The sequence below is a fragment of the Callospermophilus lateralis genome, chromosome 2, assembly GCF_048772815.1.
Source record: "Callospermophilus lateralis isolate mCalLat2 chromosome 2, mCalLat2.hap1, whole genome shotgun sequence".
NCBI lineage: Eukaryota > Metazoa > Chordata > Mammalia > Rodentia > Sciuridae > Callospermophilus > Callospermophilus lateralis.
The window spans coordinates 97,332,314-97,359,974 of NC_135306.1; the positions used below are offsets into that span (position 1 = coordinate 97,332,314).

Here is a 27,661-nt window from a genome sequence, read left to right on the forward strand (position 1 = left end):
GCGAAGGTGTAATAAAATGATAGATTCACGATCGTGGGAGGAATAAGCAAAAGGTTGTGGGGTTTTGTTGATTTTCTTTTGCAGCCGCTCGAGGTGTCCCTGGAACAAGGACTTGGTAGACCATTTTCCTAGTCATTTCAAGACTACACTTCCTGCCGGGTCGATCAGGAAATTGCTAGAACACCCTTTGGGCGCTAGGAGGATGCTGAAGGAGCCCAGGCAATTAGTGAATCGAAGATACCGTAAGGGGGTCGCCGTCCGCCGGGCAAGCGAGGTTCACGGGTTCTCCGCGCCTCTCGCCTTGGCGCCGGGTTGCTTCTTGGCAGGCCTCAGTTTCCACTTGTGAAAAATGGCCACACTACCAGTTCACCAGTTTTTGGCCTCGCTACAGAAAACCACCAGAGAAAACCGGAGTTTCTTTCGTTCTTAGTTCAAAGATTAACAAAATAAAAAAGTAATGCTTTTCTCAATGTAAGAGGGGAGCCGGATGAAAGGGCGGCTTTAAGAAAGGACAAACTGGTTGCGATTATGGCGCTTTTTTCATATAATTCTGCACGTTTACATATAGGCATAAGTGCACAGTGTCAAGATTGAAGGTGTTTCTGTGTCAGGCTGACTCCACCGAGCAAGAAGAACCAATACCTCAGAGTTCAAGTCCCGGGGACCTGGAGGTCCTTTTCTGCGCTTGCGCAATAACCGCGGGTTTCCCCCAACCTCACCGCCCCCCCGGTCCCGCCCCGAGATCGTGCGGCCCCGCCCACTTCCCCAGCCCGGCCGTTCGCGCAGAGCATTGTGGGACACAAACAAAGTGCCCCCAAACAGGCTGGAGTGAGCCGAGCGGCAACGGCGGCGGCGCCGGCCCGCACGCGCGCGGCGGCGGCTCCCTCCCAACCTCCCCCTCCCCTTCCCTCACTCCCCTTCCCCTTCCCCACCCCGCCCCGCCGGGAAAACGCGAGCCGTCGCCGCGCTCCCCAAACCGCCGCCTGCCCTCGGCCAACCGCCCCAACGGCCGCCCGCGCGCGGCTACCCGCGCCCCCTCGCTCCTCCCCTTAGGCCCCTCCGGGAGCTGGAGGTGCTTTCCTCGTCTCCGCCTCGCGCTCTCCCACCTCACAGGCACGCCGGTGGGCTCTGCCGCCATGCCCCAGCCACAGGCTGCTCACGGGCCTAGGCGCGGCGGCCCGAGATAGGGTGCCCTGAGCCTCCCGGGGGAGGAGAGGGAGCCAGTCGCGCGCTCCGCCCCCTCCCCCCGGGCTGTCGCCGCCACCGCCGCCGCCACCTCGCCGCCTCAGCCTGGCGGGGAGGAGCAGCAGCAGGCCTCCGGGCCCCGGCACCACCGCCCGCAGGTAATGGGGAAGGGAAGGCGAACGGGGGGATGACTAGCCACTGCGCGCCGCTGGTGCACTGGGGTGCTCCCGCCTGGGAAGTGCCACCACGCGTCGCCCACCTGAGCACAAGAGGGAAAGGAAAACCTGGTCTCTGACCCGCATCCGCTCGGGAGACACTCCTCAGGGTCCCCCCAGTGACATTTAATCCTTCAGGGAGAAGGCTGGCCTTGAGCCCCGCAGTCCAGGAGCAATTACCCCGATCTTTAAGGGGTACTCATTTGTAAGCTTATCTGCCCAATACCAAACCCAAAGCAGGCGGAGGTGTTAATCCCTCTCACCTCACCTGGTTGACCTGCAAGCCTAAGACCTGTTTGTTGGCTCCTCTCCCCTGCTGCTTTTTCACTTAATAGTTGAAAGAAAAATATGGCACTTATTTAAAAAAGAAAAACATAATGCAGACACCTCTTTTTCTTCCCTGAGGATCACTCTACATCTGATCATTTTACTGCCAGTCTAACCAGAAAAAGGGATTACCTACAAGTGAAATGAGTTCGTTAAAATTGATGAAAAGCAATTTGCATGTTTGTAAATTGTATGAACCTTAACCAGAATTTAGTATAAAAGCCAATGACCGTGTAGTTTTCTGGAACTGATAGAAATGAAGAAAAAACTTATTTTCGATTTCAATATATAAGTAGATTATCCTTTGAGGTTAGGGAAAAAAACTCTCCTTAACTTCCACTTATTTTCTTAGTGTTTTGTTTGAAGATAGGCTAATACTAATACCAAAACCAAACCATACAGTATAATAGATACCAAAGAGTTTGGATTGGTAGGGATTTGACGATTTCCTTTTCCTAGGGTTTCAGTGGAATTATTAAATTTTTTTTAAAAAGTAAGAATCTTCATTGTTTTCCCCATTACTTTGACTTCGAGTGGATATTTAATTTTATCTAATGTAGTTTCCCCTTTTCATGGAATGTGAAAGTAATTAATCTTTTTCAGTAGCCTTACATTTAAGGATGATTACACCCATTAATTATGAAAGTTGGATTTACTTATTTGTGCAACAGGGCTAGGTTTTACTTATGTAATCTTTAATTCTCAGAAGGACCCAATGGTGCAGATTTGTTACTTGAATTTTACAGATGTAAAAGAAACTTAGTAATGTTAAGTAATTTGCCTTAGGTCACACAAGTAGTAAGAGCTGAGATTTAAGCCCAGATATAATTCCAGGGTAGGTGTACTTTCCTCTGTACCTCTCAGTAGAGGTATAGTTTCTTTTAACTTTGTCATGAAAATTTTCCATTTTATAGAAGTTGGCGGGGCGGGAAATACATGAATACCCCAGAACCTAGATTCAGTGATAAACATTTTTATCATGTTGTTACCCTCTCTTTCTTTCCCTGTGATGTGTTGTGTAACCATTCCAAAGTAAGTTGGAAACCTCTCCACCTTTAAGTATTTCAGCATTTTCTAAGAATATATTCATCTACTAACCCTGATCAGTAACAATACCTATCAAATAGCATATTCAATTAATGTATTCACATTTCCTCAATTGTTCCAAAGTGTCTTTGAGCCCCCCCCCCCCCCAACCCTCCAAGATTTTGTATTTGGTGATTAAGACTAGGCCCTTCTGTAAAAAGTATAATACTTGCTCTTTCATTTTCCTGACATCTACCTGACCAAACCAGATGTATAATACACCCACATTCTGGACTGCCCATGTCCCAGAGGTGTTATTTCATTTATTCCTCTTTCCCCTTGAAATTTCTGTTAACTGGAAGTTTGATCTTAAGAAAAGCTTGATTAGCTTAAAGTAAAACTTTCTTTGGCAAGAGTATTTAATAGGTAATGCTGTGTACCTCAGGTTGCATCATATAGGAAACATATAATGTCAGATTGCTACACTGTTAATGATGTTAAATGTGACCAGTTGATTGAAGTGGTGACTTCCAAATCTGTTGTAAAGGTGTGTGGTTTGTCATTTTGTGGTTAGTATGTAACCGAAGGGTAATACTTTGACCCCAAGCAAATATCCTATTTCTGACTACATTTTGCTTAGTAATATTTAGCATCCATTAATTGATTTTGCTTAAATCAGTTTATTGGTATTTCTCTGTAGGAAAGATTTACTCCATAAAGTGGGAATAAGCTAAATTTTCTTGTAAAAATGCATATTAAATGCTTGCTTTCATCACTTCAGTATTCAGAGTAAAGAGCTGAGAAAATAGTCGCCCCCATGGTGGCAAATAGATTTTCTTTAGTATTTTTGGAAAAGATACTACTATGGATTTGTGGGGGGGTTATTTTTTTTTTCATTGTTTTAGAACCATTATGATCCTTTCTCTTTTGGGTGGCCAAATTGTCCCAAATTTGATAGTAGAAACCCTTTCAAGCTGACTGCTGGCACAAGATATCACATGCTTCTTTTGTACTTTGTTTGCTCCACATCTGGCAAGGGCTGTTTATTCAAGGTGTCTTGGGTCTTTTTAGTGAGAAATAGCACATAGAAACCAAGATCTTTGTATTTGGCATATAGATTGCTGCTAAGGTGTCATTTCTTCTAGGCCCTTTGAGAAGAAAGAATTAAGAAATGGTTTTCTGCTTGTTTTGTTTAATCAGAATTTCATAATGATATATCCTATTCAAATTTAACATAGCAGAATTTTTCTTTTTTGATTCTGTTTTTGTCTTTTTGTATTAAAATCTTGCTACCAAATTAAATTAATATGCTTATTTGCTTTCTACTGTATACATAAAATCATTTTTAAATTACAATACCTGTATTACTGCTTCTGAGTGAAGTTGGGGATTTTTTTTGCATTTCTTTTTGTCCCTGAAATATATTACACAAAAGACGTGTAATCAGTACTATTTCCAAAGTCACTTAAAATACTTTTATCTGGTCACACTACCAACTTGATATGATTCATTGGTTTCATTTTTTTTTGGGGGGGGTGGTTATTTTTGAATTTGTAAAATATATACACAGCTCAAAAATCAAAATAATGTTTCCAATTACACTTTTTTAAAAATTTACTCAAATTAGGTGAGTTTTTTTTCTTCAGATTTTAATACAAAATTTATTTCTTGCATAGTCCATCAGCAAGTTAGATCAAAGAGCTGTCAGATTATTTTTTAGAGCATTAATTATATATAGTATTTTGATCATTTTGACAAAATAGTACAAGCAAGGAATTTGATTTCAATCCCATTTCTCCCCCCTTTTCCTTTCCCTCCTCCCTCCCCCTCTTCTCTTCTGCTGACCTTCCTTTCACTCATTTATTTTTGATTGGTATTTTCTGCACACGTGTTTGTGCGTGCATGCATGTGTGTGTGTGTGTGAACACATACAGGTAATTCTTCTTGGTTCATTTATATATGTATGTAACAAGCTATTATTTAATTTGTTCCATAGTTCTACCCCTTTCCCTTCTTTCCTTCCTCCTCCTGTTCTCCTTCAAATTAGTTTTTTAAGGTAAAATATTCTTTTGCCATACTCCTTTTAATATCTACTTTCATATTCTAATTGTAGAAGGATGAGCCATAAACAAGGTATAAAACTTAAAGCCATATAGTAGTGCTTTTAAATTCTGATTCTTCTGGCAAAGAGAAAGCACAAAGACTAATCTTTAGAAGTTAGAGAAATAGATTTCATGCTTTTGCAGATGTCATGTTTTAAATAAAAATTCCATAAAAGTAGAACTGCAACTTTTACTTTGCAATCAGGTCTTTAAAGAGACATGTTAATTGGTAGAGGTTTTATGAATCCATATATTTTTATGCCACACAACAAAACTGGTACACATTTTGCTAGCTGCAAAAATAAAGGCATTTAGATGTGTGATCAGTGAAGATAATACATTTTGTTTGGAATGAACCAAATTTGATAGAAATCACAATTATATGATCTCAGATACTATGTTCGGATGCTTTTAAGAGGGAGCACTGGTTGTCTGAAGCAGGCAGAACACAGATAGTTTATTGACCTCCTGTCAACCACCTGATGAAAAGCCCACAGTGTGAATGTATTCTGTGTTCATCATCACTGCTTTTAGTACCAGAATGAGCATCTGTTTCCTTCAGGGAGTAGAATGGGATGATGGAGAATACATGTGCTTTATAACTATTCACCCTCATTCTGTCTTTTTCTCAGTAATATAGATGCATCAAGATCGTTGGAATAAATAAGGTGATTTTAAAAACGGTACAAACATTTACAAGGGTGTGTAGCCATGCAGAATCTAAAGCCTGTTGTGGTTGACTAAAATATGGTGATGATGATAATTATATTTGTTGTGCCTTTTCTATAAACCAGGTATGCTAAACATGTTATACATTATCTCAGTTAAATCTCACATTAACCCTTCCATATTGCTACTAGTATCTTATCATGCGAGTAGGGAAAGTGATACCTCGAGTAGATTAAATGACTTGCCCAGGGTATCTCATCTAATAAGTAACCAACCCATGTTTCAAACTCAAGTCTGTCTTCAGAGTTAGCACTTGGCTGCTATCTACACCTTATACTAAATGTGACAAGTTGTAAAATTGAATATATTTCAATCACGATGAATAGGAACCACATAACTGATGTTTATTCTGTAGGAAAACTGAAATCAAGTGCTTACGTTTGTAATGTCTATTACACATATTTATGTTTTCCCTTCTAAGATATATGAGAGTTCCTGGTTCCCTGCTACAAGAACTGCATTTTAGATCACGTTTTAATAGATGTTTTTAAAGTATCAAAAAATAAAAAGTAACAAAAATCAAGATGAATTGATGAAGGGGTAGATAAGTGATAAGACAAGTAGGGTATAATAGAATGTAAATAATAGCATATAGATATGGTTGTTTAGGCATAACAGTATTGACAGCTGTTTAAAACTCGGTAACAGCCAATGTCCTGTATTCTGTCAGCAATTATCCTCTGAAACTCCTAGTAAATCTTCCTAGCCTTATAAAGAATAAAACAACTTTGTCACTGAAAAGACTGTTGTAAGGGGCTGGGGATGTGGCTTAAGCGGTAGCGCGCTCACCTGGCATGCGTGCCGCCCAGGTTCGATCCGCAGCACCACATGCAAAACAAAAATGTTGTGTCCACTGATAACTGAAAAAATAAATATTAAAAAAATTCTCTCTCTCTCTCTTTAAAAAAAAATGATTAAAAAAAAAAAGACTGTTGTAAAAGGGGTTCCCTCATTAACTTAGGAGACTCCTGATTAATTAGGCTCCTTCCAACGATAATTTTTTATTACCTCTATAAATATTACATGTATTGAAAATAATTTTCCCTTGTGGTTTCCTGACATTTTGACTGCTGTTAATTAGAGTGTACTCTAAGCTTTACGATGGGATATTTTTGCTTTAAATGCCACTGTATTTACTACAAAGCAGAGTTGTCACAGCTAAGAACAGTTGCTTAAAATTTATCTCCTGTTAAGCTGAAAGTCACATTAGTTTTTCGTTATTCTTCACCCCATTTTAGGACATGAGCAGGAAATCTTGAGATTTCTACTCATATATTCTAAAAGAGCAATTGTATATGTGCTTTTAAAAATACAAAGCAACATTAGAGTTATATTGCACTCTTATTTCATGAAGTATTACATTAATTTCTTCACTAACATTATCAGTGCCTAGAATATTCTTGGCTAGCACATTTTAACTTTACTTATCCTGGAGTAAACTACTAACTTGTCGTGATATCTCATATTGATAACTGTTTTGGAAGAGTAAAAATGGGTAGATAGAAGCTCATTCTTAGTTTCTCATTACTCTTAGAAAGTATCATTTCCCTTTTTTTCCCCCCACATTAAATATTCTTCCATTTTAAATTTTAAACTTCCATTGGCAGCTTACAAAAGTTTGATACCCAGCCTTTTTTGCAGTTTCAATATTCTGGTACTTAAATAAAATTTTTAAAATTTTGTTACTTTACAATATTGCTGTCTTGCTATATGTATTTTGACTATTTTAATAGCCAAAGGATATTGCTATTCTTTTTTTTTTAACAATATCTTGATTTTATTTTTTATGTGGTGCTGAGGATCGAACCCACTGCCTCGTGCATGGTAGGCGAGCACTCTACCTCTGAGCCACAACCCCAGCCCTGCTATTCTTTTACAGACATTAAATTGCATATATTTCTTTATGCTGAAGTGATTTGCTGTTGATTAGATAATGATAATTTATGGATGCGTTCATCATCACACATCTTGGGTAACATCTAGAGAAGACTATGCATCTCTGGAATCAACTTTTTATGGAACTACTACCCTCTTATTTCTGAAAATAACTATATAATTTCTTTATTAAATTATTTCATCTTACTTAGATCTTAACCTAAGTATCTTGATCCTCAGTTATTCTTGGCAAGTAACCATACTTAATACATCTTATTAAATATTTTGTGTTCTTCGATTAATAAAATTGAAATATCCTTTGACCCAAAGAAAATAAGATCTGAGAGTTTCCAGGAACTTAGACATATTGCAATTGTTTTCTTTTTACTGGTGGTATTTATTGATTTATTGATGTGCATGTAAGCATTCTTCCACTTTTAATTTTTTCTCCTTTTTATATTTCAGCTACTTAGGTTCCCTCCCCCCCTCTTTGTTTTTCTTCCTTTCTACTTTGGATCCTCCCATTGCTCATTTCCCTTTTGTGACTTTCCATTAATGTATGAAGGCAGTTTCTCTTATCTTTGGTACCTTTTACATTATGTACAAACCATACTTCCATGAGAATTATTTTTATTTACAGGAACCATTGTCTCTTATCTTTTGCCCCACCTAGTGGTGTTTCTTCCTTAATTCTTTCTACTTTCCTTAATTAGGTTTACTTAGCTTTGTTTTGAGAAGTTATGTAGCATAGTGGTAATACAACAAACTGAGCAAACCTGGCTTCAATACTGACTTTAAATCTGTTACTTACTAGTTGTCTGACCTCGAGCTTTTCCTTTTGTGGGGGGGTAGGGTGGGTACCAGGGATTGAACTCAGAGGCATTTAACCTCTAAGCCACATCCCCAGTCCTTTTTTCTATTTTATTGAGAGACAAGTTCTCTCTTAGTTGCTTAGGGCCTCGCTAAGTTGCTGAAGCTGGCTTTGAACTTGCAATCCTCCTGTCTCAGCCTCCTGAGCCACTAGAATTACAGGCATGTGCCACCATGCCTAGCTTCAAGCTGTTCCTTCTCTTTTGTGGTTTATTTTTCTTACAGGTAAAATATCTCAAAATGGCATATATCTCTGAAAGGTTATTGGTGGGGGGGGGGTGCAGGAAGGGCGGCTTGGGGTTGTGGCTCATCGGTAGTGCACTCGTCTAATAAAAGTAAATAAACAAAATAAAGGTATTGTGTCCAACTACAACTTAAAAAAAGTTATGTGAGAGCTAAGGTGGTGGCTCAGTAGTAGAACTCTTGCCTCACACAAGTGAAGCACTGGATTCTATCCTCAGCACCACATGAAAATAGATAAATAAAATAAAGGTGTTGTGTCCATCTACAACTAAATATATATATATATATATATATATATATATATATATATATATATATATAATTTTAATTATGTGAAAAAATTGTTTAATATGTAAAAAGTACTTAAAACAATGCCTGACACATTGAGTTCCATGTAAGTATTAGCCAGTAATATTATTATTATTGCTTTTAATAAAAAAAATTCAAAGCCATTGATTTTTTTTCAACCATTTATTGAAATACAACTTAAAAGCTATAGGTTATTGCCACTAAAAAATCTGGATTTCTAATTTCATTTGGGTCTTTAGTGCCTCCTAGCTATCCTTCTGTTTTTTTTTCCTCCACACATTATTTTTCAGATTTCATTTTCCTCAAAATTTAACTCTATCCTCCCTTCTCAACTATCCACTTCTACCTCTAACTTCAAAGAGAAACAATGCTATCAAATAAGAACCTCTGCTACTTCTCACTGTGGGAAGAAATGTTTCATTGTTGCATTTTCCTTGCTGAAAAATGATACCAATCTCAAAACTTTATGTAAAAATTAAATTATTTAATATGTAAAAAAGTACTTAAAGTAATGCCTGCACACACAACCTTTTTTTTTTTTTTTCCATCTTGTTTTGGGTTAATCATTTCATGTTCTGAATCCCATTTTCTTCTACCTATCGAGGGACCTTTTACCATGTAGTAACATGTTCCCTGCATCTTTAATTTTTCCCTCTTTTCTGAGTCTATTCTAATACTAATCAAAAATATTCTCTGCATATTTACCACAATAATATGTATATATGTATTTTTTATTTGTTTGGGGGAATGAAAGATCATTTCTATTCAAAGATCAGTATATTTTAAAATCCTACTAAGCTAAGCTCCCAGTTAACCCCATTGCTCTGTCTTTAGAACCAGAGTACTTCAGATTGAATTATTCAGGCCCACAGTTTTCACTTCATTTCTGTGTATTCTTTGTCAACTGAAATATTGCTTCTAACTCTACTTCCTACTCCCTTGTGTGCTATTATAAGGTCATCAGTGACTCCTTTGTGGCTATATCAAATATCTTTATATCTTTATATGTTGATGGTTTGTATCTTTGACCTATCAACATTTGACCCTGTCAATCACCCCTTGAAACATCTTACAACCTTAATTTCTGAAATGTCTTACTATCCTTGTTTATTCTGTATATCTTTTTCACTATTCTGTCCTCCTTTTTTTCCCCCTCCTTTATTTTACCCCTTGATCTGTTTATCGAAAGGTTTATCGGTTTTGCTTATTTTTTTCAGAGAACCAAGGTTTGGCTTTCATTTTTTCTATTATTTTAGGTTCATTTTGTTCTTTTATTAACTTCTTAAGATAGAAGTCTGGACCACTGTTACTCTTTTTTAAATTGTGATGAAACACACACAAAATTTACCACCATAACAGCTTTTAAGGGTACAGTTCAGTAGCTTTAAGTACATTTATATTTCTGTACAACCATCATTACCACCCATCTCCAGAACTCTTTTCATCTTTCAAAACTATAATTCAAGTCTGGTGCAGTGATACAGGCTTGTAATCCCATCTTTGGGACACTGAGGCAGGAGGGTCCCAAATTCAAGGGCAGCCTGAGCAACTTAGCAAAACACTGTCTCAAAAGTCAAAAGGGCTCCCAGCAGCCTGGCATGCCAAGGCAGGAAGATCACAAGTTCAAAGCCAGCCTCAGCAATTTAATGAAACCTTATCTCTAAATAAACTATAAAGGAGCTGGGGATGTGGCTCAGTAGTTAAGTGCCCCTAGGTTCAATACCTGATACCGAAAAAATAAATAAAAGGGGATAGGGGATGTAGCTCTATAATAGATCACTCCTGGGTTTAATCACTAAGTACCACAGGGGAAGAAGGAAAAACACTATGACCCCATTAAACAATAACATTCTAGTGTCCTCTCTACATCCCCAAGTATCTACTACTATCTTTATGAATTTACCTTAGGTGTATTATATAATTGGAATCATGTTAACATTTATCCTTTATAACTGCCTTTTCACTTGGCATGATACCTTCAAGATTTATTCATTTTGTAGCATCAGAATTTTTCCCTTTTTAAGGCTGAGTAATAGTCCATTAGTATGTTCCATGTTTGTTTATCCATTGGATCTGTTCACAGACATTTGAGTTACTTTTGGCTATTGTGAATAATGCTGCCTTTATATAATTGTACAAAGATTTCATATTCCTGCTTTCAGTTCCTTGGAGCATATACTTAAGTGGAGTTGCTAGATCTTATAGTAATTCTATTTTTTTTAAATTTTATTTTTGGTACTGGGGATTGAACCCTGCCTGGGTCACTTAACTATTGATCTATATCCTGAGCAGTGTGTGTGTGTATGTATTTTTTAAGACATGATTTTGCTAAGTCGTTAGGACCTCACTAAATTGCTGAGGTTAGTTTTGAACTTGTAATTCTCCTGCCTCAGCCTCCTGAGTTGCTGGGATTACAGGAATGTGCCACTGCACCTAGCTATTTTTTAAGGAATGCAATAAAAGGAAATTCTGTTAGTCTAATGTTGATGATTTAATTGATTAACTCTAGGTAAGTCTTAATCTCTCTCAAAGCTCTGAACTTATTTAATTAGGGAAAAGATTAAAATATTTGATTGAAAACTGGTTAGTTATGGCTGGGAATGTAGCTTAATGTTATAGTGTTTGCTTAGCATGCATGAAATTTGATCTCTAGCACTCAAAACAAGGAGTAAAAGTGGCTAAAGTGATACTTTAAAACTCTGGTAAAGTTTTCCACTTAATTCTCCCTGAAAACTTAAACACTTAAGGAAGACTGTTGGGATGTAAACCATTATCAAATAAAGATTGCATACACTTTTATTTATGTTTAGATAAAGAAAAGGCATGTTCTCAAATATGAGTTCTCATGTGAATCCATTCTGAAAAGTGGTTCTTTCACAGAATAAGAGCCGCTTTTTTGTTTGTTTGTTTGTTTCTTTGTTAACTTAGATTGAAAACAGGGTACATATTAGAACAAAACTTAAAATATAAAGTACAGCTATATTTGTAAAGAATAAAACTTGATTGTAAAGAAAAAGGTAGAAACATCTTATTTTGATTTTCTGGAAAATTAAAGTATGATTGAGTTAACATTTGCTGGTTTCGATTTACTTACATAACATCTTCCCTGGATTTTAACATGAAGTTTTAACTTCAAGTTATTAATGTGATTAAACACGAAGTAATATGTGTTTATTTTTGTAATATTTATATTCCAATAAATATAAGCTCCATTAAAAAAGTAAACCCCATAAACCACAAACACTTTTTGAGCATTTTACAAATATCCACTCTGTTGTAGGAAGTTACAAAATACAGGCAGGACCCAGCCTCTCCCCTCAGGTTGAATGTGGGTTTTGAGGAGAGCAAGATCTGCAAACAAATCATTGATCACCTATTACACAGAAATATTATACTGAGAATAGAGTAGTGATTATTTTTTAGAATCACTGCACCGTAATAAGTAATGTTATTGGTAAGTAACACATGTAAATGATGTAGAAACAAATGATTAAGAACCTCTGGTGGTTTGTCTTCACAAGGGCCTATACACAAATGTCCATAGCAGCTTTTATTTGCAGTAGCCCAAACTGGAAACAACAGTCTGTCAACAGTTAAATGACAAACAGTTTGTGATATATCCATTCAGTGAAACAGTCCTCAGAAGTAGAAAGGAACAAAAAAATTCTTCAGCCCATGTTGTTGGCAATATGGATGAATCTCATAGTAATATCAAGTGAAAGAAGTATGAGTATTGCATGATTCTATGTATATAAAGTTCTAGACCAATGCAGTACTGTAATCTGCTACTTGGAAGTCTGAGGCAGGAGATTGGCAATTTAGCAAGACCCTGTCTTAAAATTAAGGAAAAAAAAAACAAAAAACAGGAATGGCTTGGGATGTTAACTCAGTGGCAGAGTGCCTCCCCAGTACTGCCAAAGGAGGAGATGGAGGGAGGGAATTCAGCTAATCCAAAATGACAAGCAAATTGATGATTTCTGAGGAGGAGCGAAAAGGAGACATTGCAAAGAAGCACAAAGAAACTTATAGGGATCACAGAAATGTTCCCTATCTTGATTGTGGTGACGATATATATGTCCTGACCTTTTTAAAGAATATATGCTGGGAACCCAGGTATGGTTGATTTCATAAATATGTTAGAATTATCCTTGGAGAGACAGGGCAAGTACTCCAGTAAACTTAAATTGGTAGTATGTCAAATGATCCTGACAGAACTACTACAGGAGTTCCACGGAGGGAAAGGCAATGTGGTATAGCAGTAATATTAAGACAGCATTTAATTACAGAAGTCTGAGTTTGAGTACCTGTTAGGTCGCTTCTTTTCTCTGATCTTTAGTTTTTTTAATGTATTTCATAATACTTTTAAGATCCAAAGAAAATACATTTGAAAATACATTTTAATCTGAAAGGAATATAACAAATGGAAAGCATTGGTGATGTCTCATGTTGAAAATAATAAAATAGAGTAGAATTTAACCTGTTGAGAGTAATAAGGAAAGAATTCCAGAGGTGAGGAAGTGGATAATAGTATATTGAGAGAATGATGAGTCAAAGCCAATTTAAAGCAAAGAGTTTATATTGGAGAATAAGGGAGGGGGAGGGAGAGAGAGCCTAAAGCATCTAAAAGTGTAATAGAGCAGGGAGAAAATAAAAAGTGAGAAAGCTTAGCCACAGATACATTGTTGTTAGGAGCCTTGTAACCTTTGACAAATCACTTCTTCTCTGAGGCTTAATTTCATCATTAGTATAGTGGGAGATAATAGGCTTATCTCAAGGATTTTGTATGTTGAAATCAATATTAAATAACAGCATTATGGAATATTATGAAATATATGAAATGTGACATCATGAAAGTGCCGAAATGTAACAAAATCTGCATGGTAACCAGGGCATAAACTAATAAATATCTGGATTGAGATATTGCATTTTAGAAACTAACTAAATAATGTTGGAGGGTTAATTCCCTATGGTAAAACTTAAGGTAAGCAGACCAATCAGGATGCTGTTTAAGTAGTCTAGCACAGGGGCAGTAGAGAAAGGAAGGGGAGGGTGGATTTGAGATAGGTTTTAGTGATTGGGTCCATATTGGGAAGAAAAGGAAAAAGTTGTATTAGTTTCATGATTATCACAAACTGGATGACTTAAAGCAACAAATTTATTTTCTCGGACTTCTGGAAGCCAGAAATTCTAAATCAGTATCTCTGGGTTGAAATCACGATGTTGACAGGTATCCATTTCCTCCAAAGGCTCTAAGGGAGAAACCATTCCTACTACTTCTAGCTACAGGCATTCATCTTATAGCCGTATCATTCATCACTCCAGTTTCTGCACACTGCCATAACCCCCTCAACCTCTCCTTTTTATATCATCTTCTCTGTTTCAACTATCCCTCTGCCGCCTCCTCTTAAGGATATTTGTGATTGTACTTTTTTCTTTTTAGAGTTGGTGCTGTCATTGACCAGAAAACTTCAAAAAGAAGAGTACATTTGTGAGACATGATGATGAATTCATTTGGACCTGTTGAAGTACCTATGGGATATCTGAATGAGGAGTGACATTTTATATATCAGAAAACCTTGAGTCAAGTGGCTTAAACATTAAAGACATTTATTATTTCATACACCAAACGAACTGCTAGGGTAGGGCAACTTCAGAGTTAGTTAATTTGGCACTTAAATGGCATCATCAAAGTCAATTCTCAACTTTTTCTTTGCCATCCTTAGATTATAGCCTTCCCATGGTTACAAGATGGTCCCCACAATTCTGAATTGTAGGTCTTAATTCCAGAGATGAAAACAACACATAGCTAGCTTGTTTGTGGGCTGTTTTGGAAGGGTGGAGGAGTGGCAATAAGATCCCTAGCAGGTTATATTTTTCTTGGTCAAAAAAATTTTCTTGATCACTGTCTTTTATCTAAAGCAAATCTTTTATATCAACAATGAAAATCTGTTGAGGTATGTATCTTATCCCATACACAAATCCAACATCTATTTTTTATGACTATCTTAAGTGATAAATGACAGAACAGGCCCTACTGAGTACTTTTACTATCACACTGTTTTGTGACCCTAAAGCAGTGGTTATTGTGGTCTGGTAACTCTCTTGGGGATCCCAGAACTTTTCAGAGGTCAAAACAATTTCATAACAATATTTTAAGATATTTGCTGTTTCTTTCAGATTCTCTGAGATATATATGATGAAGTTTTTCAGAGGCACTTGAAACATGCTATCCCAACAGACTTGAATGCAAATGCAGATGTGAGAATTTGCTAATTTCCAATAAACTAGAATTCCAAGAGATTTGCAATTTTTCTTGCTTTTTTAAAAATATTTTTTAGTTGTCAATGGATCTTTTATTTTTATTTACTTATTTATTTATACATGGTGCTGAGGATAGAACTTGGGGCCTCACACATGCCAGGAAAGTGCTCTACCAATGAGCCACAACTCCAGCCCATTCTAGTCTTTTTGAGTCTGAAAAAATATAGGTTTTTGAAAACTGTTGTATTAACAGATTATTTATTATTTTTCAATGAATCAATTTTTTTAATTTCTAATTTTAAACAGTAAATGTATTTAGCTCACATAAATAAGTTCTTTGGGATTCTTGGTACATTTTAACAGTGTAAGGGGGCTCTGAGACTAAAAGTGAAATCTGCTGTGTGGAATGGATACCATTCTAACCACATACTCCATAGTTTTTCCATTTCTTCAGTCTTTTAGGTTTAGAATCTTCATATATTGCAAGATTAGTTATGGGTACTTTGGTCATTTATACTGAGTATTTACCCCAATCACAGGGCAGCATGCTTTGTTTTCTCTGTATTAATGTTTGTCTTTACTAATGTGTTAATCTTTGCATTTTATTTTCACTATTATCACATATTTCTGTTCATTAGCACTTTCAGCATTCTTACTGTTTTTGTACTCACCTAACATGCTGCACTTAATAATATGCACCTCAAAACTTACGCATAGAGAGAACACACCAATCAAGACCAGAGAGCCAAGATTTATGATTATACAAGATTATATTATCTCTGGCTAGTGGGCTTTGGAAGATGACTTTGATTTATCAGTAAACATAATTTGGAGACGATATATAGTTCTCCTGAATTATTCTGTGAGGGGTACCTTTCAAGGTTTTGATCTAAGATAAAGCTGGTGAATAAAAAAATGAATACTAAACTTTATCATGTGTATGTTATATATAGGAAAAAACATAACATATATAAGGTTCAATACTACATCTGATATCAGACAGCCAAAGTGGGTCTTGGAGAAGGTATCATCAGAGAAGAGGGGACTACTCTATGAGATTTTAAGCAATGGGTGACTGAGCAATTGAAGGTATAAATCATTAAAAAAAATAAGAAATTTTGCAGTGGAATATTAGCTGAAGGAGAAAAAGCAAGTTCAGTTTCAAATGTCAAATTTGCAACATGGCATGCACAGTCAAAGGGAATCTATTATTATGTTTGTGATTTTTACAATTCAATTTTATTTTGCCCCTGGTTTTTGTTTTTGTTTTTTGCCATGGGCCTTGGGCCTAGGCAAGCACTCTACCTCTCAGCTACCTTTCCTGCCCTCTGCATCAATAAATTTTTAACAAGGATGAATAAGCAAGGTATAAAAGCTACATATTCGTATTGACTAAGCAAGAATGAAAAAGTTTGCAGTATATCACATACAGTGTGGTACTATAAATTCCTTGAATTTTTGAAAATTTTACCTACATATTTACTTGCCTTTTTAATAATATCTACAGAGTAGAGAACTAGGAAAAAATCAAGAGCCATTCTTGCTGTCAAATCTCAAATTTTTAAAAATGAGATTGAATTATTTTCATTATATTAAAATAAAAAAAAATTTATATAATTCTAGAACAGCTATGCCAGTGAAGTCTGTGATGTTATTTGCTTCCCTGATATTCTTTGGAGTTTTGATAAAATCTGGCCTTGCTGATGAGAAAGTTTTGGAAATAGGTACTGGTTGCACAACAGTGCAGATGTAGTTATGTCACTTAACTGTACCCTTAGAAATGATTAGAATGACAAGTTTTGTTATATATTTATATTTTATCATAGTATTTTAAAAATCTTTCCTTGCCTGTGGAAGTATATCACATACATGAATATATTGAAATTAATTAAAATACAAATGAGATTGGCAACTTGGAAAAGTTGCCAGTGTTTTCTAAATAAAATACAATGTGAACAGTTAAAAGCAGTGAAGAGGGTTGGGGTTGTGGCTCAGTGGTAGAGTGCTTGCCTAGCATGTATGAGGCACTGGGTTCAGTTTTCAGCACCGCATATAAATAAATGAATAAAATAAAGGTCTATCAACAACTAAAAAAATAAACAGTGAAGATACAGTAAAATGCAAAAATTTTATGCAGTTCAATCTGATAATTTAAGTATTAGAGAGCTGTGAGACTAGTGGCCTTTGCAAAATTCCTCTACCTAGAGATTCTTTGAATTTGTAAATAAACTTGATTTTTATTAGTTAAGTAAGGGATTTAAAATCTGTGGGAGAAACCCAGGTGTATATCAAGAGATGAGTGGATAAACAAAATGTGATATATACATGCATTGTAAAGTTATTTAATTTTTTTCTTAGAATTTTTTTCACAGTACCTTTATTCTATTTATTTATTTGTTTGTTTATTTATTTTTGTGCTGAGTATCAGACCCAGGGCCTCACTTGCCTTATGCTAGGCAAGTGCTCTACCACTAAGCTACAGCACCAGCCCATTATTTAATTTTTAGAAAGAAAGGAAATTGACAGACATTACAATATAGAGCAATCTTAAGAACATGATGATAGCTGGGCGTAGTGGCACCTACCTGTAATCTCAGCAAAAGCAAGGTGCTAAGCAATTTAGTGAGACCCTGTCTCTAAATAAAATACAAAAAAGGACTGAGGATGTGGCTCAGTGGTTGAGTCCCTCTGAATTCATTCCCCCTCCTCCTCCCCCAAATTATGCTAAGTAGAATATGCCAAACAAAAGGATCAATATTGCAGATTCCACTTAGGTAAGGTATCTAGTGTTGTAAAATTTATACAAAGTAGGACCATGGTTACTAAACACTGGGGAGAAGGAGGAATGTTTCAAGAGTACTGAGTTGAAGTATGGAATGTTGAAAACCTTCTGGAGACAGTGATAAATGGTTTCCTAACAGTGTGAATGTACTGAATGTCACTGAAGTGTAGACTTAAGTGTATTTTGCCACAATAAAAACCTAAGTAACTGCTGTGTATTAAGTGATTTAGGTGATGTCAGCTTTTTGGTTTGTATAGTGTTTTTGAAGAACATTATTTTTAAAATAGTGATAATAAGGGCATATCATCAATACAATAAAAAGCCTTTTCCCCATCTTTGTGAAATTGGGGATCAAACCCAGGGCCTTATGCATGATAGACAAGAGCTGTACTACTGAGGTATTTCTTTAGCCCTTAAAATTGCATTTTAATATTCCACCGGAAATTTGGCAATTACAACTGAAGAACTGAATTTTCAGTTTTATTTGATTTTAACTAATCATGTATGGCTAGTAGCAACTACATTAAACAGCACAGTTCTATATTTTCTTCATCCTTTTACTTACTTTTTCTTTAAATATTTTTTAGTTGTAGTTGGACACAGTACTTTTATATTATTTATTTATTTTTATGTGGTGCTGAGGATCAAATCCAGTGCCTCACAGGTGCTAGGTGAGCACTCTACTACTGAGCGACAACCTCAAACCCCTTTTACTTTCAGTCTACTTCTATCATGTTTAAAGTAAGTTTTTTATGGATAATATATCATTGATTTATGTTTACAAATAAACATAAAGTAGTTGAAAATGTGGTAAAATGCCAGAATTTTGTTTGGGATAACTTCATTCTAATGATTTAAATGTTAGAAGGCAAAGGGACTATATGGCTTTCCCAAAATTTCTCTACCTAGAGATTCTTCAAATTTGCAAATAAACCTTGTTTTCATTAATTAAGTAGGGAATTTAAAATCTGTGGAAGAAACCATAGTGTGCCTCTATAGACCCTTCTGGCCAGTCTGTCTTTTACCTGGACTACTTAGATTTAGTGTCATTGATAGGTGAAGATTTTGGTCTGCCATGATCTTTTTGTTCCCTCTCTTCTTTCTCTATTTTTTCTTCCTTTTGTGTTACTTGTACCTTTTTTAGAATTTTGTATTTATCCATAGTGTTTTGAGTGTAAATTTTTGTATAGGTTATTCTGAATTTGCTCTAGGTATTTATTTATTCAGAAGTAACTTGTCACAGTCCAAAACATTTTTAAGTTTTTGGAATAGAAATCTTTCCTCCCTTTTCAAATTTCCTTACCACTTCCCTTGTTTATGATTGTCTGAAATATTTCTGTATATACTCTGAGAATCTGAGAATCATGTAAAAAAATGAGAATTTTTGCTTTAATTATGTCAAAAGTAAGTTAGGAAACTCAAGATGGAAGACTGTCATCTGTGTTTTTTTTTACTCTTTCCATTGTTTTTCCTTCTATTTCAGTAACTTATTTAACCCTTCTTTTAGGGTAAAGCCAGTTTGCAACAAATTTTCCAGTTTTTTGTTTGTTTGTTCTTTGTTTGGTACCAGGGATTGAACCCCAGGTGTGCTTAACCACTCCCACATCCCCAGCCCCTTTTTTATATTTTATTTTGAGGCAGTGTCTCACTAAATTACCCAGGGCCTTGCTGAGTTGCTGAGGCTAGCTTTGAACCTGTGCAATCCTCCTGTGTCAGCCTCCCAAACCACTGGGATTAAAGGGGTCCACCATCATGCCCAGCAAATTTTCCTGTTTTTTTTTTTTTTTTTTTTTTTTTGTCTGAAGATGTCTTAATATTCTCTTTATTCGTGATGGATATTTTGCTGGATATAGAATTCTGGGTTAACATGTCTTTTCTTGAAGAACTTAAAAAGACATTGTATCACTTGTTTCTGCCATCTATTGTTATCTTTGAATATGATGTGTTTGGGCATGAATTTTTTTATTTTTTAATATTTATTTTTTAGTTACAGATGGACACAATATCTTTATTTTATTTTTATGTGGTGCTAAGAATTGAACCCAGTACCTCAGGCACACTAGGTGAGAGCTCCATCTTTGAGCCACAACCCCAGCCTGAATTTTTTCTTCTTTAATCCAGTTTTGCTTCACTGAGCCATTTGAATCTCAAGGTTTATGTTCTTTGCAAGAATTCAGAAGTTTTCAGTCATTATATTTTTGGGAGACTTTTTCTACCTCACCCTCTCTCTCTCCTTTAGGAAGGATATGGAAGTTCTCTTTTTTATACTTTGTAACACAGGCTCTCAAGGCTCTTTTCATCTTTTTTCAGTCTGTTTTCTTTCTTGTTCAAATTTGATGGTTTCTATTGTGCTATTCTGAAGTTCACTGATTTTTTTCCCCTGTTCTTTCCATTGGCCTGTTGAATTTATTGAGTTTATTTTCAGTTACATTTTTTTTTACTTTAATATAAGCTAACATAAAATTAACCCATTTAAAGTGTGCAATTCAGTGACTTTTAATATATTCATTGGGTTGTACATCCATCACTACAGTCAATTTTAGAGCATTTTCATTAGTCCAAAATAATCCGTGGACTCCCCCTTTAGCTCTCATATTCTAATACCTCCATCGCTCCAATTCTAGCCAACCACTAATTTACTTTTTAACCCTGTATTTTGTCACTCTTGTATTCTGGGCATTCATATAAATGGAGTTGTACAATATATGTTCCTTGATGACTGTCTTTTTCAGTTATAATAATTTTAAGATTCATTCATGTTGTAGCTTATATCAGCACTTCATTTTTATTATTGCCAAATAATATTTCATTGTTTGGATAAAGCCACATTTTATTTGTCCATTCTTGAGTGCTGCTGTGAACACTTATGTGCATGTTTCTGTGTGAACACATTTTCACTTATTTTGGACATACATCTAGGAATAGTTGCTCAGTGGGCCGTGAGGTCACTGTATGTATATACACCTCTGAGCAACTTCCAAGGCTGTTTTCCCAAATGGCTATACCACTTTACATTCCCATCAGTCTTGTATGAGCTTCCAGTTTCTCTAGCTTCACCTAACTATCCCAGTGGGTATGAAGTGATAGCTCATTGCAATTACTGTATTTCGTTGTTGTTCTTTATTGTTTAATATGTTTTGGTTATGTTAATAATTGCTCCTTAAAGCATTTTTATGATGGCTGCTTTTATTTTTTTTCCTTTTTTTTCTTATTGGTTGTTCAAAACAATACAAAGCTCTTTACATATCATATTTCATACATTAGATTCAAGTATGAACTCCCATTTTTACCCCAAATACAGATTGCAGAATCATATCGATTACACATCCACATTTTTACATAATGCCATATTAGTAACTGTTGTATTCTCCTACCTTTCCTATCCTCTACTATCCCCCCTACCCCCCTCCCCTCCCCTCTTCTCTCTCTACCCCATCTACTGTAATTCATTTCTCTCCTTGTTTTTTTTCCCATTCCCCTCACAACCTCTTATATGTAATTTTGTATAACAATGAGGGTCTCCATCCATTTCCATGCAATTTCCCTTTTCTCTCCCTTTACCTCCCACCTCATGTCTCTGTTTAATGTTAATCTTTTCCTCCTGCTCTTCCTCCTTGCTCTGTTCTTAGTTGCTCTCATTATATCAAAGAAGATATTTGGCATTTGTTTTTTAGGGATTGGCTAGCTTCACTTAGCATAATCTGCTCTAATGCCATCCATTTCCCTGCAAATTCCATGATTTTGTCATTTTTTAGTGGCAGAGTAATACTCCATTGTGTATAAATGCCACATTTTTTTAATCCATTCATCTATTGAAGGGCATCTGGGTTGGTTCCACAGTCTAGCTATTGTGAATTGTGCTGCTGTGAACATCGATGTGGCAGTATCCCTGTACTACACTCTTTTAAGGTCTTCAGGGAATAGTCCGAGAAGGGCAATAGCTGGGTCAAATGATGGTTCCATTCCCAGCTTTCCCAGGAATCTCCATACTGCTTTCGAAATTGGCCGCACCAATTTGCAGCCCCACCAGCAATGTACAAGAGTACCCTTTTGCCCACATCCTCGCCAGCACTTGTTGTTTGACTTCATAATGGCTGCCAATCTTACTGGAATGAGATGGTATCTTAGGGTGGTTTTGATTTGCATTTCTCTGACTGCTAGAGATGGTGAGCATTTTTTCATGTACTTGTTGATTGATTGTATGTCCTCCTCTGAGAAGTGTCTGTTCAGGTCCTTGGCCCATTTGTTGATTGGGTTATTTGTTATCTTATTTAATTTTTTGAGTTCTTTGTATACTCTGGATATTAGGGCTCTATCTGAAGTGTGAGGAGTAAAAATTTGTTCCCATGATGTAGGCTTTCTATTTACCTCTCTTATTGTTTCTCTTGCTGAGAAAAAACTTTTTAGTTTAAGTAAGTCCCATTTGTTGATTCTTGTTATTAACTCTTGTGCTATGGGTGTCCTATTAAGGAATTTGGAGCCCGACCCCACAATATGTAGATCGGAGCCAACTTTTTCTTCTATCAGACGCAGAGTCTCTGATTTGATATCAAGCTCCTTGATCCATTTTGAGTTAACTTTTGTGCATGGCAAGAGAAGGGGATTCAGTTTCATTTTGTTGCATATGGATTTCCAGTTTTCCCAGCACCATTTGTTGAAGATGCTATCCTTCCTCCATTGCATGCTTTTAGCCCCTTTATCAAATATAAGATAGTTGTAGCTTTGTGGATTAGTCTCTGTGTCCTCTATTCTGTACCATTGGTCCACCCGCCTGTTTTGGTACCAGTACCTTGCTGTTTTTGTTACTATTGCTCTGTAGTATAGTTTGAAATCTGGTATAGCTATGCCGCCTGATTCACACTTCCTGCTTAGAGTTGCTTTTGCTATTCTAGAGAACTTTTGGTAATATCGCCATTTTGATGATGTTAGTTCTGCCTATCCATGAACAGGGTATATTTTTCCATCTTCTAAGATCTTCTTCTATTTCTCTCTTTAGGGTTTTGTAGTTTTCATTGTATAAATCTTTCACCTCTTTTGTTAGGTTGATTCCCAAGTATTTTTTTTTTTTTTTTGAGGATATTGTGAATGGGGTATTTTTCCTTATTTCCGTTTCAGAAGTTTTGTCGCTGATATACAGAAATGCCTTTGATTTATGCGTGTTGACTTTATATCCTGCCACTTTGCTGAATTCATTTATTAGTTCTAGTAGTTTCTTTGTAGACCCTTTTGTGTCTTCTAGGTATAGGATCATATCACCCGCAAATAGTGATAATTTAAGTTCTTTTTTTCCTATTTTTATGCCTTTAATTTCTTTCGTCTAATTGCTCTGGCCAGTGTTTCGAGAACTATATTGAATAGAAGTGGTGATAGAGGGCATCCCTGTCTTGTTCCAGATTTTAGAGGGAATGCCTTCAATTATTCTCCATTCAGAATGATGCTAGCCTGAGGCTTAGCATAGATAGCTTTTACAATGTTGAGGTAAGTTCCTGTTATCCCTAGTTTTTCTAATGTTTTGAACATAAAGGGATGCTGTACTTTGTCAAATGCTTTTTCTGCGTCTATCGAGATGATCATATGGTTCTTATCTTTGAGTCTATTGATGTGGTGAATAACATTTATTGATTTCCGTATATTGAACCATCCTTGCATCCCAGGGATGAATCCTACTTGATCATGGTGCACAATTTTTTTGATGTGTTTTTGTATCCGATTCACCAGAATTTTGTTGAGGATTTTTGCATCTAGGTTCATTAGAGATATTGGTCTGTAGTTTTCTTTCTTTGAGGTATCTTTGTCTGGTTTCGGAATCAGGGTGATGTTGGCCTCATAGAATGAATTTGGAAGAGCTCCCTCTTTTTCTATTTCCTGAAATAACTTGAAAAGTATTGATATTAATTCTTCTTTAAAGGTTTTGTAAAACTCTGCTGTATACCCATCCGGTCCTGGGCTTTTCTTGGTTGGTAGTCTTTTGATTGCTTCTTCTATTTCATCCATTGATATTGGTCTGTTCAATTTGTGTGTATCCTCCTGACTCAGTCTGGGCAAATCATATGACTTAAGAAATTTATTTGATGTCTTCACTATCTTCTATTTTATTGGAATATAGATTTTCAAAATAATTTCTAATTGTCTTCTGTATTTCTGTAGCATCTGTTGTGATATTGCCTTTTTCATCCCGTATGTTAGTAATTTGAGTTCTCTCTCTTCTTCTCTTCATTAGCATGGCTAAGTGTCTGTTGATCTTATTTATTTTTTCAAAGAACCAGCTTTTAGTTTTGTCAATTTTTTCAATAGTTTCTTTTGTTTCAATTTCGTTGATTTCCGCTCTGATTTTAATTATTTCTTGTCTTCTGCTACATTTGCTGTTGTTTTGCTCTTCCTTTTCTAGGGCTGTGAGATGAAGTGTGAGCTCATTTATTTGTTGGTTTTTTTCTTTTTTTGAGGAATGACCTCCAGGCGATGAATTTCCCTCTTTCATTGTGTCCCATAGATTCCGATATGTTGTGTCTGTATTTTCATTTATCTCTAAGAATTTTTTTATTTCCTCCTTTATGTCTTCTGTAACCCATTGATCATTCCGTAACATATTGTTCATTTTCCATGTGATGTAGGATTTTTCCTTCTTTTATCATTGATTTACAGTTTCATTCCATTATGATCAGATAAAATGCATGGTATTATCTCCACCCCTTTATATTTACTAAGGGTTGCCCTATGGCATAATATATGATCTATTTTTGAGAAGGATCCATGTGCTGCTGAGAAAAAAGTATATCCACTTGATGATGTTTGATATATTCTATATATGTCAGTTAAGTCTAGGTTATTGATTGTGATATTGAGTTCTATAGTTTCTTAATTCAACTTTTGTTTGGAGGATCTGTCCAATGGTGAGAGAGGTGTGTTGAAGTCACCCATAATTATTGTGTTGTGGTCTATTTGATTCTTGAACTTGAGGAGAGTTTGTTTTATGAACGTCACAGCACCCTTATTTGGTGCATAAATATTGATAATTGTTATGTCTTGTTGGCGAATGGTTCCTTTTAACAGTATATAATGTCCTTCCTTATCCCTTTTGATTAACTTATTCTTGAAGTTGATTTTATTCGATATGAGGACCTTGCTTACGAGGACCGTGTGCGTGGTATATTTTTTCCCAACCTTTCACCTTCAGCCTGTGTATGTCTTTTCCAATCAGATGTGTCTCCTGGAGGCAGCATATTGTTGGATTTGTTTTTTAATGCATGTTATCACCCTATGTCACTTTATTGGAGAGTTTAAGCCATTAATGTTTAGAGTTAACTATTGGTATATGGTTTGTACTTCCAGCCATGTTTGATTATTTATCTTTTTTTTTTAATTTAGTTTGTTTCTCCATCATTAGCTTTCCCCCCCACCCTCTGTCTTTACTGAGGTACTTCCCACTGTTGGTTTTGGTTATTGTTTTTCATTTCTTCCTCGTGTAGTGTTTTGCTCAAGATGCTTTGCAGTGCTGGTTTTCTGGCTGCAAATTCTTTTAACTTTTGTTTATCATGAAAGATTTTTATTTCGTTGTCGTACTTGAAGCTTAATTTTGCTGGATACAAAATTCTTGGTTGGCATCCATTGTCTTTCAGTGTTTGAAATACGTTGTTCCAGTATCTTCTTGCTTTCAGCGTCTGTGATGAAAAATCCGTTGTTAACCTTATTGGTTTACCCCTGAATATAATATGCCTCCTTTCTCTTGTAGCTTTTAATATTTTCTCTTTGTTCTGTGTATTGGTATCTTCATAACAATGTGTCTTGGTGTTGGTCTACTGTGATTTTGTATCTTTTAGCAGCATTCTCTGACACCATGCCATTAAGGGAGGCACTGTCTCTTTACTGCCAAGTCAGGGTAAAAGTCCAGGTTCCTTACATGGCATTTGTTGACAATGGCAGCGAGGTAAAGGGGGTGCCTGGTTACTGCTGGGTTGGGTCAGGAGGTTATGTTCCCCACTTGATCTCTGCTGAACCTCCCTGGCCCAAAAGGTAGAAACACCTTGTTTTACCATTTCCCACAAGTCTTCACTCCTCTCGGGGTCCTTCTTATCACTGGGCACGGATAAAAACAGCTCCCCCCAGGTCTTCTCTAATATACATCAACAGGATAGGTGTACCTCATTACAGCTAGGCATGAGTTCAACTAGTTTCAGCTTTCCCATTTGACCTCTAATTGGGTGAGTTGTTTTTGTACCGGTTCATTTTTTAGAATTCTTTATACCCTGTATTCTTGATACATGTTCTTTGACAGGTGAGTGATTTGCAAATAATTTCTCACAGGCTTTAGCTTGTCTTTGCTCTCTTAATATAATGTTCTTCACACAGCAACTTTGATTTTCACATAGCAATTTTGATGGAATATAGTTTATCTTTTTGCTTTTTTGCTTTTGGTTTAATGCCTAATAGTTCCAAACCTGTAACCCTAAGACAAAGATTTTCTCCCTTATTGTGTTTTATACTTTAGCTTGTAACTTGGAATAAGGTATGAGATTTCCATCAAGGATTTTGTTTGTTTTGTGGGTTTTTTGTTTGTTTTTGTTTTTTGTTTGTTTTTTATTTTTGCATATGAATATCCAGTTGTTACAACAACTAATTGAAATAACTGTTTTTCCATTGAATTGCTTACCAAAAATTCCTTTACCAAAAATCAGTCAACCGTATTTGTGTGGGTATATTTCTAGACTCTTGTTCATTGATCTCTCTGTACTTTTGCTAGTACCACTGTCTGGATTCCTGTATAATAATTATAGTAATTCTTTAATGTGATTCCTCTATTTCTTCAGAATTGTTTTGTCAATTCCAATGTCTTTGCTTTTCTGTGTAAATTTTAGAATCAGCTCATCTATAGCTACAAAAAAAGTCCTGCTGTAATTCTAATTGAAATTATGTTAAATCTGTAGATAAATTTGAGCAAATTGGACATCTTTTACTATGTTGAGTTTTCCAATTCATGAATATAATGGTTCCCTTTTAGGTAGGTCTTCCTTAATTTCTTTTATCCATGTTTTATATTTTAGCATGTAAGTTCTATGTGTGTTTTGTTAGATTTATACTTTTTTTTTCTGGAGCTGTTTTAATCATTAAGATACTAGTTTTTGTTTTATAAAGTTTAGGTTACCTTTTGTTAAATGCTACTATATAAAAGTACAGTTGAGCCAGGTGCAGTGGTGCACAGTTGTAATACCATGTAATCAGGTGGCTGAAGCAGGAGAATTGTAAATTTGAGGCCACCCTAGAAAACTTAGAGCCAATCTAAAAATAAAATTTTAAAAAGGGGAAGGAGGGCTGGAGATGTAGCTCAGTGAGAATGCTTGCAGGGTCCTGAGTTCAATCCCTAGTGCCACCCCGTCCCCCATTCCCAATTATAGTTGACTTTTTTATATCGACCTTGTATCTGGTAACTTTGTTCTGTTCTTTAAAGATTTTTTGGATGTTACTTACCATGTGTAATGAGTAAAGACCATTTCATTTTTTTTCTTTTCAAATCTATATATTTTTTATATCTTTTTCTTGCTTTTTTTTTTTTTTTTGCCCCAGTGAGGACCAGAATAGGTTTATGTAATTGGTATTATTTCTTCTTTTAACTGTTTGGTAAAATTCTCTGTTGGAACCATCTGAGCCTAGAAATTCTTGGTTAGAAGGATTTCATTATGAATCCAATTTCTGTAATAGTTATTGGCCCGTTTTATTCTGGTTGTAGCATCTACATATTCATA

At 35.9% G+C, this 27,661-nt stretch overlaps 1 protein-coding gene across 4 annotated transcripts in view; it reads left to right on the forward strand.

The window, feature by feature from the left end:
• The first annotated feature begins 807 nt into the window (after window positions 1–807).
• Window positions 808–27,661, forward strand: part of Zbtb44 (zinc finger and BTB domain containing 44) — a 68,311-nt gene continuing 41,457 nt past the window's right edge. For all 4 annotated transcript variants that reach the window (XM_076846162.2, XM_076846163.2, XM_076846164.2 and 1 more), the window contains exon 1: window positions 808–1,343. The gene's annotated coding sequence lies outside the window, so the exon portion shown is untranslated. The remainder of the gene's footprint in view (window positions 1,344–27,661) is intronic.